General features: G+C 46.3%; 1 protein-coding gene across 1 annotated transcript in view; it reads left to right on the top strand.

Annotated features, from left to right (window-relative positions):
- LOC117894182 (glucose transporter type 1) overlaps positions 1–15,512 on the top strand; it is a 77,655-nt gene that overhangs the window by 14,650 nt on the left and 47,493 nt on the right. The gene's annotated exons all lie outside the window — the stretch shown is intronic.

Genomic DNA, 15,512 nt, shown 5'->3' with positions numbered 1-15,512 from the left:
AATACGAAACTAAGTGAAAAAGTTCGACGAGGGGGGGAGAGCGGAAGAGGGAGACGCTAAGTAGATTTTTGGAAACTAAATTTAATGAATGCCAAACGTAGTCTCTGTTGCAGTCGCTGTCCTTGTCCTTCTCCCACTTCTGCCTCGTGCCTCGTTCATATTTTATGAATTGCAAAAACTTCACAAAAAGCCAAAAAGCCCTTTCATACAAATATTATATTCATATGAGGGTGGGGGTGGCAGAGCCGAGTCTTTCATTCTCTACACTCTCCCCTTCTCCGCCTCTCTCCCCCTTTCACCTCCACTTTATTCCATATTTTACTCAGCAAAACTGTTGTTGCTGTCGTAGTGTGCGCGTCTGTTTTTCTCTCTCGCTCTTATCTCTTTCTCTTTTTTTGGATAAAACAATAAAAACTTTTGCTGCATTAGGCTGCATTTTATGTGAAGCTTCATGTGTGTCTCTCGCTCTCACTGTCTATCTCTCTCGTTCTCTCTCTCTGGTACTGTATGTGTGTGGGGAGGACAAAGGACGAAAAACTTATTGACAAAACTGTCATTAGCTTGTCGTCCAACTCGAGGCAAAACTTTCTCCACCCACCCCCGCCACCGCCGAAAGGGATTTAAAGTTAAGCGACCAAACGCAAAAATGTATTCAAATATGCAACAGCAGCAGCAGCAGCAGGAACAGCAAGTGGCAGGGCTGGCAATGGGAGGGGCAGAGGGACATGCCAACAGCCAGAAAGAACAATCATAAAAACAACTCGAAACAGGTGTACGATGGAACGACATCATCATTGTCTCTGTGTGTGCCACAGATGCCGTTTTACACTGGCCAAAAATAGGAGAAAATAAATCCGAATTTCCCATTTTCCAGTTTTTGAAATAATTGAATTAATCATAAACATACAAAAATAAATTATTTTACTAGCCAGACAAAATTATGATTTCAAAATAAAAGGAAAAACATTTCAAAAAGAAATCTCCTATTTTTCTCAGTGTATTTGCTAACCCTCACACTTACGAGTACTTGTCCCTGCGTTTTTGGCTCACGAAAAATGTTTTTGCCAGAGAAGAAAATTTATAAAACTTTAATAAAGGCAACAGCAACATTGCCCCCTTCCCACCCACTCTCCCTCACATTGCTGTCTTTTAAGGGGGCGTGGCATAAAAGTAGTTATGAGTACAACAGTTAGACAGACAGCTGTGCAAAAGAAGAGAGGAGAGGCAGTGGGAGATCCACAAGGAAAGGAAAGCAAAGGCACGAACGCACTCAAAATTGTATGTAATTGTGCAGAGTAGAGAATGTAGCAGAAAAAGCAAGGGGAGAGGGGTGGAAAAGATTGCAACATTTGCGTAAGAATAGGTATGAGTGTGTGTGTGTGCTGCGTGTGTGTGTGTGAAGGAGAAGAAGAGCTCCTTCTTCGGGAAGAACTTCGGAGAGGAGTAGCAAAAGTAGTTATAGAAATGACAGACAGCTGCATGTCTGATGGGAACACACAGATAGACATAAAGAGGGAGAGAGAGAGAAAGATTGGGGACAAGTTATTCCCCCCCCACAGCCCCATCCCTCGCAACCAAAAGAATCTGCAATCCTTTGCGGTGTCCCAGGCAGCTGGAGCAGTCGGCCCATGAGGTGTGTGCTAACGAGCAGACGACGACAACGACGACGACGATGCCACTTGACTGACATCTAGGGAGCAAAACTGACAGCCCACTGGGATGCGAAGGAGAGAGAGATTCGCATGAGAATTGTTTGCTGAGATGCAAGGTGAGGATTAGAGAAATTGTTGCAACAGAAAGCACAGACAGAGAGCGACCGAGTTGATTGCATAGAAATGAAATGAAAGTTTTGCAACTAATGTGCCCAAGATATGGCGGGAGCACAGAGGCAGATGGATTGTACATTGAAGGATGGCAGGATGGCAGGATGGTTGCTTTGGGGTTCTACAATTTATGAAGCTGCTTCTCTGCTAAGTGAGTGAAAATAAATCCCCCTGCCCCACCCCTTTAATTTCTTATTTAAATGCTAATTTCTGACAAATAAAAATGCACAGCAAAAATGTGAATTGAATCTCGGTTGGTTGTTGGTTTGGTCCCATAACTTTTGTTACATATTCTGTCCCTGATTTTTCTCTGACATTTGCGCATCCCTTTAGCCGTACGGGTGTCTGTCCCGCCGGATGAAATGTCCTTAAATTGCCATTTAAGTGCTAAATGAAATGTTGGCCGCACGCAGACCAGGAGGCGGCATTTTAATTTCGTGTTAAATTGTATAGGCAATTACCCAATGCAAATGCAATAAACACTCGGGAATTTAATTCCATTTGAGAACTGGCCCCCAAAGGCGCCGCAGCCAGGCAGCCAGGCAGAGTCTAGGACTACTGGCTCTATGGCTCTCTGGCTCTCTGACACCCTGGTTAATGCTCAAAGCTTTTTACAAAATTAAAGTCGCGACAGGATGCAGCCAGAGACGAAGCAGCAGCAGGACACTGCATTCTGCCAAGTGTTTGCTATCAAATTAATTGGCACTAAAATTAGCACTGGAACGGCATCGCTTGCTGCTCCGGCATCCTTGTCGAGTTTCCTGATTTAGTTGGAGTAAAATCCGCTTCGCACTGCAATGTCTGCTGTCTGCTTTGCCCCGAGGCGCAGGATCGTCTCGCTCCTCGTTGCTGATTTATTTTCCCACTTGCACCCGCTAAGTACACGGATTTTGCATTAATGCAGCACTCACATGAATCATTCATTGATTTAATTACAATGATTGCAACCGGCAGCAGTTGCAGCTCCCCCGCCAGTCTGAAGCAGCTCCTGGGGCATGGCAGCGCAAGGTGCCAAGTGGCTGCTGCTGGCAGGTGGCAAGTGGCAGCTTCTGGTCGCACCTCGAAGGAGCAGGAAGAGCGGAGAAGAGAGACACAGACAGAGTTTAATTAAAAGTGCAAATGCAAAATAAATAAGCGAAGGGACGACTGCCGCGACAGGAGAAATCAATTTGTGCTAATAAGCAAAGCACATTGAATGGCAGGGGGTAGGGAGGGGAAGGGTTAATAGAAAAAGAGAAAAATGTGAAAAGGGAAATGTGAAATGCGAAATGCTGTTCCCCTGGAAACACTGCAGGAGCAGCTCCTCTTTCAGAGCAGGGGAGTCAGCTATGGGGGAACGTCTGTCTGCCTTTGACAACTCGGATTCATTTTGGCTCAAAGGACATTTGCAGCATTCCCCACACAGCTGGACACTGGACAAGGACAAGCATCTGCATGTCGAAGCATTTCAATGGGATTTTCATCCTGCCACCTGTCCTTTGATGCCACACAAATCCCCGTTGCCAAGGACCAGCCGGGGCACCAATGGGGCACACGCCCAGACAATGCATTCAATAATATTTTTTTGTAATTTTCCTCCTTTGTGTGTCTGTCTGACACAGAGAGAGGTCTCTTTCCCTGTCTCCCTGTCTGAGTCTCTTTCTTCCTTGTAATAGCATTAGCCGCATGTTGCAAAGGGGTTAAGCTATTGCTTTAATGCTGCCCCATGGCCTGGCCCGTGCTGTGTCCTGTGCCCTGTGTCCTGCGCTTTCATGCCACTTGGATTTTGTGCCTTGTGCAGCGACGTTTAATAGTTGAAAGGTAAATTGCACAGCATTTTCCTGCAAGGAAATCGGTGGAAACACTTCCGCTGCCATGCCGCCATGCCGCCATGCCCTCGTTCCCCCCAGCTCCCTTTCTCTCCTCCTCCTCCTTTGGGTTGTCGGCTTGTCGGCCAGCACGGAAATCATTTGATTCCGTGCCCCATGCCGTGTCGCGCCTTGCCCCCGCCGTCTAAGGCGATCAAAGCGATTTTCCAAAAGGAGTTTTCTTTTATTTTTATTATTTTTATGTACATAGGGGCATTGATCTGCCGGGAGGGGGCAGGGAAACAGCTCCTCCCTCCCCTCACATAATGCGCTTATGCTCGTATCGGCAGCTGTCAATGGGCTTGCGGCAAGTTTTTATTGTCCACAGAGATCTGTCCCGATAAGGCTTATATATCCTTCTGTTCAGGACACTGACACGAGCGGGATGATGGGGCGTGGCGTGGCGTGGCCTGGCGTGGCGGGGCAGTGCACACAGATAAATTGCATTGACAGTTGTGTTCGATTCTGGGGGAAATTATGGACGTATAATTCAAATTAATAGCAGCTTATGGCACTCGAATGAACGGTTTTAACGGCCAAAAAGTCAGTCGAGCAGCAAAAGCGAGTGCCAAGTGCCAAAAGCCACGCCCCAGCCACGCTCGGTACAGCGCAGGCAGCAACACACCAGAAGGGGGACACCACGACCCCAAGCTGTGAACAGAAAGGGAGAGATAAAAAAAATAGAGAAAGGCTACGGATCGAAGGAGAAAGTTCTGATTTTTGATACTCTTTTATGCATATTTTTTTGGGTTTATTTGTTGGTATTTTGCAGTATTTTTAAAGAGTGTTTTAGTATTTTTTTTTTGAAGATTTTACAATATTTTTGATGTTTTTTTTGCATAATTATTGCTATTATTCATTCCTTTATTTTCTTATATTTCCGCAGTATTTTGTCAATATTTGCTAGTAGGAATTCCTCGACAAATTCAATCAAGGAACGAACCGTCTTTGTAGAGTATTCATAATCCTCCGAAATTGCTGCGAAAATGTTATTCAATTGAGGACAAAAATCTCTGCGGGACGGGGAGGATATGCCTTTAGTGCTGTTTGATTTTAAAAATTGACATCTGCTGCACCACAGACTCGCAGACTGTGGCTGGGGTTGGGGTTGGTGCTGTGGCTGTGGCTGGGACTTTGGCTTGAGTGGCAGTAGCAGTGGCTGTGATGGCGTATGCGTAATCTGCATGCAAAAGTCAGTCATAAAACGGCCATCAGCTTAAACTGTTTGCGGCCATAAAGGTTAACAGCAACTATACACACACACACGGGCACACACGAACACACACAAAGCGTCGTAGCACTAGTCGGGGGCAGCGGATGCGAAAAAAAGCGAATCAACTGCTTAAAATTTAAACGAAACAATGAGCTAAACTGTCCGCCCACTTGCCACACACACACACACACACACACCCTGCTACACACAGAGAGTGTAAGAGAGAGAGAGATGGACTGTGTGAGAGGGAGAAAAGGCATTCCAATGCCACACGCAAGTGACGGCCATGAAAGCGTAAAAATGTAAAATTAACACGCAGCTTCTGGTTTTAGTTTTGTGGCGTTTTTGCAACAAAAAGGGAGGTGCGACAAGGGGGCGGAGGGCGTAGGGAATGGAGCAGCAGCAGTGGCAGCTGGACAACCGCAGCCATAAAAACCACACAAAAGCAAGAATGAAGTTGTTGCCGCTGCCACCGCAGCTAGGAGAGAGAGCTCCTACTGGCTGCTGCTGCTGCTGCCACAAAAAGCGCTTGAAAAATATGTTAACCACAGTTAAAACAGCGCCAGGTCAACCGTGCAACACACACACACACACAAACAAAGAGAAGCTATAGAGAATAGAGAGTGAGAGAGAGAGAGAGAGAGGCAACACGCTTGGCATGTTGACAAATGTTGCAGAGACGAATGCTGCACTGCTTGCCCGCAAAATGAGCATCAACTCAAGGTATGTGCCAGGGAAAGGTGCGGCTGGCACTGCTTTACAGCTAGAAGCTGCCTGACCTCGTGCCCGTGCAGCATGCCCCACCATGTCTGACAGTTTTAGTTGCGCTTAAAAGCATGCTACACTTTCTAATGCTCGAAGCGTGTGCGGGAGGAGCAGCAGGAGCAGAAGAGCCACGACTGAGTGATAAGCTGAATCCTGGCCCCAGCTGACGTTTGTTTTAATGCAAGTGTCATCCTGCAGCTAGTTGTCCCCGCAGATAAAAGCAAAGAGAGAGAGTGGGAGAGAGTGAGAAGTGAGTGTTAAAAACTTTGGAAACAATGACATTATCAAAGCGTTGCAGGAGCAAAGCCAACAGCAGGAAAGAACGCGAAGATAGAGCACTACTAATGCCATTTGTGGATTGAAATTTCAGTTGAAAACTAGAGCCAAATGATTGATAAAGAAGTGGGAGAACAACGAGCCACACATGTGCCTGAGTGCCCCATCGCATTTCATTAGGTTGCACATTCACGCTCACTCATTTGGCATTCAATGTGCACTCGCTGGCGATTTTTTTATTGATGTTTTTAATCAGCAGAATGCCGTTTGGCCCGTATCCCATTTCCTGCTGCAACACTTCAGCTGCTGCCTCCAATCTTAGCAGCAGTTTCAGCTGCCTTTGTGGGTCTCTCTCTCGCTCCTCGACATCAGCATTCAACTTCACTTAACTTTTATTGCATTGGCAGTGCCACAGTGCCACTGCCGCAGTGCCTCACTGCCTCACACCTATTTCATTAACAAAGTTTCACACACTGATGATGCATGTTCCTTCCCACACACCCACACACCCACACACACTGTATCTTTGATGTCTTGTGGATGTTGCAGCAGTGGCAGAGTGGAGTGCCAGTGCCATTGGAGCTGCTCTCTGCGTGAATTCAATTTGATTGACGTTACGAGCTTCTGCTACTGATTCCAATTGCAATCAATTTACTTTTGTGTGTGCTCCCTCTCTCTCTCTCTCCCTCTCTCTCTCTGCTTCTGCTCCTTCGCATTCGCATCCGAGTTGCAAACTTCATTAGAAATTTCTCTCCTACAACATCCTGCAGCATCGCCATCCTTTCATTCAGCTGTCCCTCCAATTTTTCAGTGGGTTTTTCTGCCATCCTGCTGCTGCTCGTTCCCAGGGTTCCCCTTCTCGTCACGATGCTGCTGCCTCCTCTCACCTCTGCCTGCAGTTAAGTAGCCAAAAGCAAAACCAAACCCAAACCCAAGCAGAGAAAAAAAAAGTAAAACTTTGTGCTGGGTGCAGAGGGAAAACTTCTTGTCGTCATATGTGAAAAGTTTGTCTGCGGCTTGGGTTTATTTTGATATGGCCAATGAATTGGGCGAAAAAAGTTTCGTTTGATATGCAGCCAGCTGCCATGAATTATGGTGCCTCCTCCGGCCACAACGAGGGGGAGGCACGAACACGGCCAGAAGTCTTGTCTCACACAAAAAAAATTAGCCGGCTATAATGCGACTTCAATTGCAGTCTTTTGGGAGCCAAGTAGGATATGGCAGCTAACGATATGGGAATCAAACGGAGACGGCAAAACTTTTTGGCACTTTTATTGCCTTTTGCTGCTGCATTTAATGGAGGGGAAAAGACGTTGCATCCAATGACGAAAGCTGATGCGATGCTTCTGGCAAAATATATTGCTCTTTGAGGCGCTGTGGGATTTGAGAAGGAGATAAAGAAAAATATGTTGGTTCCATTTCCTGGCTTCCCCAATGATGCATTGCTTTTAATGATTTATTGGGAAATAGAATCGAATGGAGAGAAGACAATAGTTATGTTGATTTTGCTGGAAATTTATTGGGATTTGGGAACCTGAAGATGATGATTATCATACGAGAAGAGGTTGATTCTCCTGATATTTATTCTCTTTTATTAATGAAGCAATTAGTTCTGCAATTGTTACAGTGCTCTGGCAATCCCCAATCTATTTCCATTGGAAAACTACTTCTTCGATCGCTTTTGATTTGATTTCTGTACACCAGAACTCCTTCAATCGTTTTGGATTCAAAGAAACCAACGACAATTATGGCTCCTTAAATAAAAGGCACTGGGAGGCAGCCACTTTGAATGATTTATTCCTGTGCCAAATTATTCATATTCCTTTGGAAACAATTTCGATTCGAATTGAAATGAAATGAAAATGAAAATGTACTTCGTTCTGTTTATTCGCAGCAATTTTATTTACTTTTAATTCTTTTTGCTGGACTTGCATTAACAATTCCCCTCGCTCTCGCCTGCACTCTCCTACGCTCACCCGGATTTATTATTCATCTGTGGGATAACTTTTGTAATTTGCAAAAACTTTTAATTGAACTGTCTGCCCCCGCTGCATGGCAGGGCATGCCACTGCCACTGCCACGCCCACTCTGCCACTCCTCGAACCGACGAAAATATTCGTATGTGCTGGCGCATGATTTTTCACGCTCGTTAGTTTAAAAAGGTATTGTGTTGCACGTCCAGGATGCACTGCTGATCCAACTCCGTAATAAAGTGAGTGCGAGCGAGACAGCGGTATGTGTATATAGTTTTTAATTAAAGTACACGTGTCGGGGTCGGTGTCGGTGTCGGGATCGGGTCGTTTCGTTCCGTTCCGTTTCGTTGTTGCATGATTTCTCATTTGTGGGGCAAATAAAAAGTGAACAGCGTGTAAAACATTTGCCCCGGATGAACAGTTACGCTTTGCTCGCTGCATGTCCTTCAGGTGGTGTCGCCTCCAAATTGAACAACATGACTATCCCTCTCTCACTCTAGCACGTTGCAACATGGCGTGGCAATAAACGCGGCCAGTACGTTGTTGCCACACTCTTTTTTCTGCCCCCCCTTTGGAAAAGTGCCTCTAATCTGTTTAAACTGCAGCGCGGCAGAGGCACTGGCAGTGGCAGTGGCAGTGGCAGCAGCAGCACCGCCTGTCGAGTGGCCCAAACGATTGACATGGCTGCTGGAACCATCAATCACTTGCCATCCTCCCAACAGCCTGAATGTCCTCGCCGTGTCCTTCCATCACGGCAATGCCCACAACATTTTTGTAACGCCTCTGCTGATCCCGCACCCTGGCCTGGCCCGGCCCGGCCCTAGTATAAACGGAGTGATAAATGATGGAAGCTCTTGTGATCCCGCATGCCAGAAGGTTGACTCCAATTTCCATTTACTTGCCATTCATCCAGCGCCTCTTCTGGCAGGGAGTCCTTCAACATTTGCAGGACATGGGTTGCAGGTCCTCTCTCCGTGTCTCTCTTATCGGAATGCTTTACCACAAACAATGCAAATTATGAAAGCAAAACGAATTCCACTCTCTGTCCTTTGGGTTGTTCAAGTGTTGACAGGGAGGACCCCAAAGATGGGTTTCGTACCGTGCTGATGGCTTTTGATACTCTTTATTGGCTGAAAAGGAATCATTATCGATGCCTTTTGCCAGTGAAATGAATGCAGCGATCTATGAGTGAAGTGTTAAAGCGTTTTGTGTCTCGCGAGTGACTTAATTTTTGTGTGAAATACAAGCAAATAACATTAAAAGTGAATCAGTTGGAAATACCTTCCACTGCCTCATGGATTATAATATTTTGAGGAGCTCTCCTTTGTCGTAGTGCAACGGGACTCGTTCCACCACGACGAAAGGGAGCCCTTCCAAGTATTGTACTCAACCCAAAAAGTGTACCCAAATCGGGGACTTTCAACGACAAAAAATCAAATCTAAAAGGGTATCAAAAGCCAACACATTAGGACTCTTTTTGTTTCTTTTACCTTTATATGTTTTCTGTTTCGAGGCCACTCTGCTGTCAATAAAAATGGTCAACCAAAAGCAGGGAGGAAGGGAGAGCGGGAGGCGGGGAGAGATAGAGCTCCTGTCAACGTTTTGCAGTTATTTTATCTTTTCGCGTGTCACAATTGAAGGGGAGAAGAAAGAGCGACAGACAGAGGGAGGGTGAAGGGTCGAGGGTAAATTGTGTGATCAGGTGGGGCAGCCGTCCGTTTGGCCATTTGACTTTTTGCAACATTGCGCATACGCACTGTTGCATTTTAATTAAGGGCCAAATAGATTTTTCAGCGTCACGAAAACGAAACGAAAACACGAGCGAGCAAAAATACACGCGGAAAACCAATTAAACCAAAGCACAGCCACTGCAGCGACTACAGCGAGCGACTGACTGAGGGCCAGTCCAAATAAAATGCAATTACTGGAAAGGGCCAAACAACTGGGCCACTAAATTAATAGCCCCCGCCCGTCCATGGGACGAAGGCTCCAACGGCTGGGTCCAGTGCAAACACGCTGCGTATGCGTAATGTGAGGATGCTGCACGGGCAGGCCAGTTGTGCCAGATTTGGGCCTCTACTGCTGTTCCCAATGCAGCTCCTCCTGCTGTTGCTGCCAAACCACAACAAAGGGCACACAATTTGCAGCGTTAATGTCCTGTCCTCCAGGTCTACTTTCCATCCCATCCATGGCTGGGAAGGCAAATGAGTGCGGGCACTATATGTCGCCCGTGTGCCGTGGAGAACCTTGCAAGTAATTGCAATTGACGACACCGACGAATGCTGCAGATGTAGCTGCCACCAGGTAGGCAGTCGGGCAGGCAGCCTGCAACCCATTCATAAATGCATTTAACGTGTAATGTGGGATGCCTCGTTCTCTCTCTGGCTGCGGGCTCTTCGAATGCCAGGAGGGATCTCTGCCTGTGGCTGGTTCCTGGTCTCAGTTGCAGCGCTAACAAGGAAACAATTACGCGCCGCAAATGGCATTAGGTGGCGACTCCCGGACAAGTTCCATTTGTAGTTCCAGCGGTTCGTGTTCGTGTCCGCACACGGCACGCACTGCCATCTACCTAATGAGCAAATGAAGTCGATTAAAGGTGTGTACCGAGGATCTTCCTGCTACCGGGCCACTGCTGGCACTCTCTCAATTCCCAAAGGGTGCAAATGTCTCATCTCTCGCTTCTGATTATCGCCTCATGGCCACACCACACACACACACACACACACACACACACGTTCGTGACAGTGGCAAAAACTTGAGACTTAAATAGAAATTACGTACATGGCGGTGCTGTCAAGGTTTACACACAAAATCTGAGTGTATAAAAGGGGAAGAAAATGTACGGGGATGGAAAGAGGAGTGCTCGGAATATGCCTCTTCTTTGCTTTAGTTTCCAACTGTTTTTTTAATGTGTATTAAATCTCGGACTCAATGGAATGGCAGCGTGGCTTAAGTGCTTTCAGAACTACAAACCAAAGATAAATGTATGTACGATTGTGTATACCCATAACTCATAAGAAACACTGCCATTCAAGGATTTAAAATGCTTCCTCCAATTCCACCGCAACATATGTGTCCCTGTCCGTGTCCGTGTCCCTGTCCCTGTCCTTGCCGCCACAATGCGAATAGTGACGCAAGTCGCGTAACGCGCATAACGAAAGTAATCGTATTTATTGTGTGCATGTTTTTGTGTGTGTTTTCCCCACAGACCCACAGAATGAATGTAAATATGAATACTCGCATGAATAATGAATAACTTAGACGAGGTGCAGGTGCAGGTGCTGGTGCAGGTGCAGCGTCGTCTTTGTGGCTTTCTGTCTGTCCCATCATCATCTGAGCACGCCCTTTGGTCGCGGCTAGAGCTCCATATATAATGATGATTTATTGTTGGATTATCTTATCAAATTTGTGGAATTTGTAGAGCAGGGGAGTATGTGGAGGTTTAAATGGGTTAATATTTAGCGATTTATTTGATGGAATTTATTCTTTTAAGCGCTGAAGAAGTTGCTCTATCTTTGTCTTATAGATGATGGTTCTATTTTGGCTCTAATTTCGGTTGCAGGATGTGATGGCTTAACCTTTTGCGTCCCTCTTTCACTTCAACAATAACTTCCACTCTTTTCTCTGATGGAATGGAAATTTCTTTAGTCTAAACATCTTTCTACCAGTTGAAACTCTCCTACAAGAATCGGATTCTTTCTGTCTCAAATTTACATATTTCCCTCTGCAATAAGAGATCATCTACTTAGCTGAAACTCCCTTAAGTGCTGATCCTTCTCTCTGCCTAGTTTACCCCGCATTCCCTCCCGCACTCTCGAATTTCGATGGCCAAATGGCCAGGAATGCCTCAACATTCTCCTTCCCCGCTGCCTGCTGCATTTGCTGAGATTTCTGCTGCAGTTTAAGCTCCTCTCTCTCTCTATATCTCTCTCTGTCTGGGATGTCGCTTTAAATGTGGCCCCTTTGCCGCACAAGTGCCACAAATTTGATTAAATGTGCCTGGCCCTAAAAGCGTAGTTTGAAGCAGATACGAGGGGGTGGAGGGCAGCCCCACAACTCATTTAACTGTCATGCACTAAATAACGGGATACTAAATCTGCATGCCACACACACACACACACACACACAAGAGAGAGAGGGAGATGAGATTATGGGTTTACATAATGTGGCACGTACTTATATACATTTATGTGGCATATACCAGGGGAAGGACCTGGAGTGTCGGTGTCTGGGCCCGCCGACATAATGAGATGACATGACACATAATGAGGTGTACAACGCAGCCAGCCCCCCGCTCTCTCTCCACCCCTCTCTCCCCCTTGTGTATGTGTGTGTGCTGCAATTTTGATGGCAGCGACTAATTGCCACAGATGCCAGGCGATTCGAAATTCAATTATTCAGGGAATTCCATTAATTTCAAATTAGTTTTGAACGTGCCAACAGAAACACTTAATATGGGGTATCAGCCGCTCTAGCCACATGCCCCACTGCCCCTCGTTTACTGGTTACTGCGTTACTGAGATGAGCTGCCACAGGCGGCTATCCAGGGAGCACAATATTCATCATAAATATGAGGCAGGCAGACAGTAGCCGCCACAATCCATGTTCCCTGTTGTTGCAACTTTGTTTTAAGCACGTTTTTATCACAGATAAGGAGAGGGACAGAGTGGGGGGAGTGCTGGTTAATGCCTGAGAAATCGAAGATGTGAATGTAAAGGCGGCTTACCGCCAAATGACCGCAGCCAGCAGGCCTGCAACCAGCAGCCAGAGCACCTTTTTCGCCTTGCAAATTGCACACAGAAGGTGCGCTCAGCTCCAACCAGCTGCAGGCAGCAGGCAGCATGCCTGCCGCATGGCCCATGCACCGGATATAAAGTCAGAGGACAGAGGACAGGCGGCCGCCATATGTTGCGTTGTATTTAAAGTGTTCTTTCTTTTTGCTCCCATGTGTGTGAGTGTCCACTGTCCTGCAGCAGCAGCTCGGATTCGTACTCGTACTCGGACTGCTCCTCCTCCCACCCTCGGGTGCATGCCGTGTGGCCGCCTGCATTTTTTATGCACCCACATATCCACACACGTTTTTTTTTCCCCTTGTTCGCTTACCGCTGCCACAGCCCCAAGCCCCACCACCACACACACACACTCGGGGCAGGGTAGTGGCGGGTGTGGCATCAGGTGTCGGAGCATGCAGAATTTTGTGGCTTTTGATTGGCTTTTTTCGGTGGTGCGGCATGTTGCTGCTGCTGCTGCCACTGCTGCAACATAAAAGTTATAAATGGAGTTTAGAGAGTGCCTCATGCCCCATGCGGACAGCTCATAAATACGTCAAGTGCGGTCTCTGTGCGGCAGTCTGAGTGGGGTCTCCTCTGCTGCTGCTGCATTATGGATCCTTAAAATTCATCCTCAAAAGTAATTTCAGAATTTCATGCTAAACAGATTGGTTAGAGGCGCCACCCCACAAAAAATGGGAGCAGGAGCAGGAGCAGGAGGAGCAGCAGACTCTGCTTTTATTTGCTCACGAAACTGCCGCGAAATGCAATGGGGAAAAATGGGAAAACACAGACAGAAACACACATGGAAAATGTAAATAAAAATCGTTGGGAAAACAATGTGGGAAATGTATGCCAGCCACACAGCCGCAAAGATAGCAAAAGATGGCAAGGTGGGGCAAAGGGACAAGGGGAGTGGAATAGAGTGTAGCACACACACACATGAAGGGGCAAGCAGTAAAAGCGAAGGCAAATAAAACGCGAGGCAAATAAAACTAAAGCCAAAGGAGGAGGAGCAGGGGCAGGGGCAGGGGTAAAACCAACGCGCTTTATTTACTAAAAATTTTGCATAGAAAAAAAGAATAAAATGGAAACACCAAAAAAAAGGAGATAAAGAAGATGGGAACTGGAAAGGGAACCAGAAAAAAGATGCCAAAAAGTCAGCTAAAAAGGGAACCAAAAAAAGATACCAAAACTAAGTTTAAGAGAGCACTGAAAAAATCTAAATAAAGGGCAGCATTACTACTGTTGGTTGTACCCTTTAACAGACAATTCTTTATCAAGAAAAACTCCTAAAATTAGAAGCAAAAATGTGGCAATACTTTCCTTGGAATTTCTGGTAGAAATATCAAACAATTTTCTACTTTTTGGCTGCTTTGTGTGGTAAAATGCCGATGCATGTTCCTTCATTCTGTCTTAATTTAGCAGAATGTCTATCACTTTGTTTGTTGTTCAGGTTTTATTTTTCAAAAATGCCTTGAGCCCTGCAATGGCAATGCTCTCTCCATTCTCTGTCTTCTATTTTCCAAGTTGCAGTGATTTTTCCAGCGGTTAGTGTTTGATTTTCCAGTTGCATTGCTCTTTGGGTGCATAAGTAGCCAGTATTTCCGTCATAAATGTTTTGCCCAGTTGGCTTATGAATATTTTTTGAATGCCACAGTCTGAAAAATGTTTAATTTACATGAGATACAGTGTAACCTGCAAGAGATACCAAGCCTCTGCCTCTGTTGGGAGCTGCCTGAGTCCCGTAAACCCTCTAGGAATACCTTAAACCAAAGAGTACTCTGCTGGGGATTTCTAGAGAAAAGCTGCGCATCTCATAAGAAGAGCAGAGCAGAAAAAGATGGAAAAAAGCATCTAATTTACCAGGGGATCTATTGGGGCAGCCATTCGATGGATGCATTCGCGGCAGCAGCAGATACCGATGCATACTTTGTGGCAAAGACTTGCTTTCAGTGCAACAAAGGAACCTCAGAGCTCTCTTTCTCTCGCTCCTTCTCTCGTTGGTAAATAAAATACTATCTGGTGGAAAAACATGAAGAGGAACAATAAAAATTTACAACCAGCCAAACAGACAAAAGGGAGCAAAGGGAGCAAATATGTAGGGCCCCAACGAAGCGGCAGAGGCAGGGACTGGGGCAAGAAAGAGCAGCTACCAAATGAGGCAGAAGAGGAGACACCAAAAGAGGGGCAGGGGTCCCAAAAACAGTGCAGGAAAAAAAGAGGAACTCAATAAATTGTCATGCAGTAAAATGTGGCAAGAACGGAAGAAGAAACCGCCAGAGACTGACTTTGTTTCAGGCGATGAAGTGGATTGGTGGCACACAGGGATCCCCGTATGTCTGTGTGTCTGTGTGTGTGGGGCACGTTAACTGCCAGAAGAAAGTAGCAAAGTGCAAGTGGCTGGTGGGCTGCCTGTCTGTCTGTCTGTCTGTCTTGCCACGTGGCATGCAGATACGAGTAAAAAGCTAAGCGGAACGCAAGGCACATGTCAGCGAAGGGGTTGGGTTGTGTGCCCCAGTACCTGCCTGTTTAATATACCCTGCATGCAACATATTTCTCTGGTTACCCATCCTGCTACTCCTCCTCCTCCTCCTGGGACGATTGCTGCAGTGTCTGACCGAAAATCACATGTTTCTGCCTGTAGCGGGAAGGATGTGATTTAAGTTGCAGTGCAACAGCAGCAAACGTGCCCCCAAACAAGGCAACCTACAACCCTACGGCCTATGGTACAACGTTGAGCTGCCGCTTGTGTGACATTTTGGCATTTCCAGTAGGTCTACTGTTGAATTTTTCATGCCCCTTCGCGCGACATAAACTTGCCTGCCGCTGCCTGAACTGCCTCC

The sequence above is a fragment of the Drosophila subobscura genome, chromosome J, assembly GCF_008121235.1.
Source record: "Drosophila subobscura isolate 14011-0131.10 chromosome J, UCBerk_Dsub_1.0, whole genome shotgun sequence".
Classification (NCBI taxonomy): domain Eukaryota; kingdom Metazoa; phylum Arthropoda; class Insecta; order Diptera; family Drosophilidae; genus Drosophila; species Drosophila subobscura.
The sequence above is the reverse complement of the archived record's forward strand: the minus strand, read 5'-3'. Positions and strand labels throughout refer to the sequence as shown.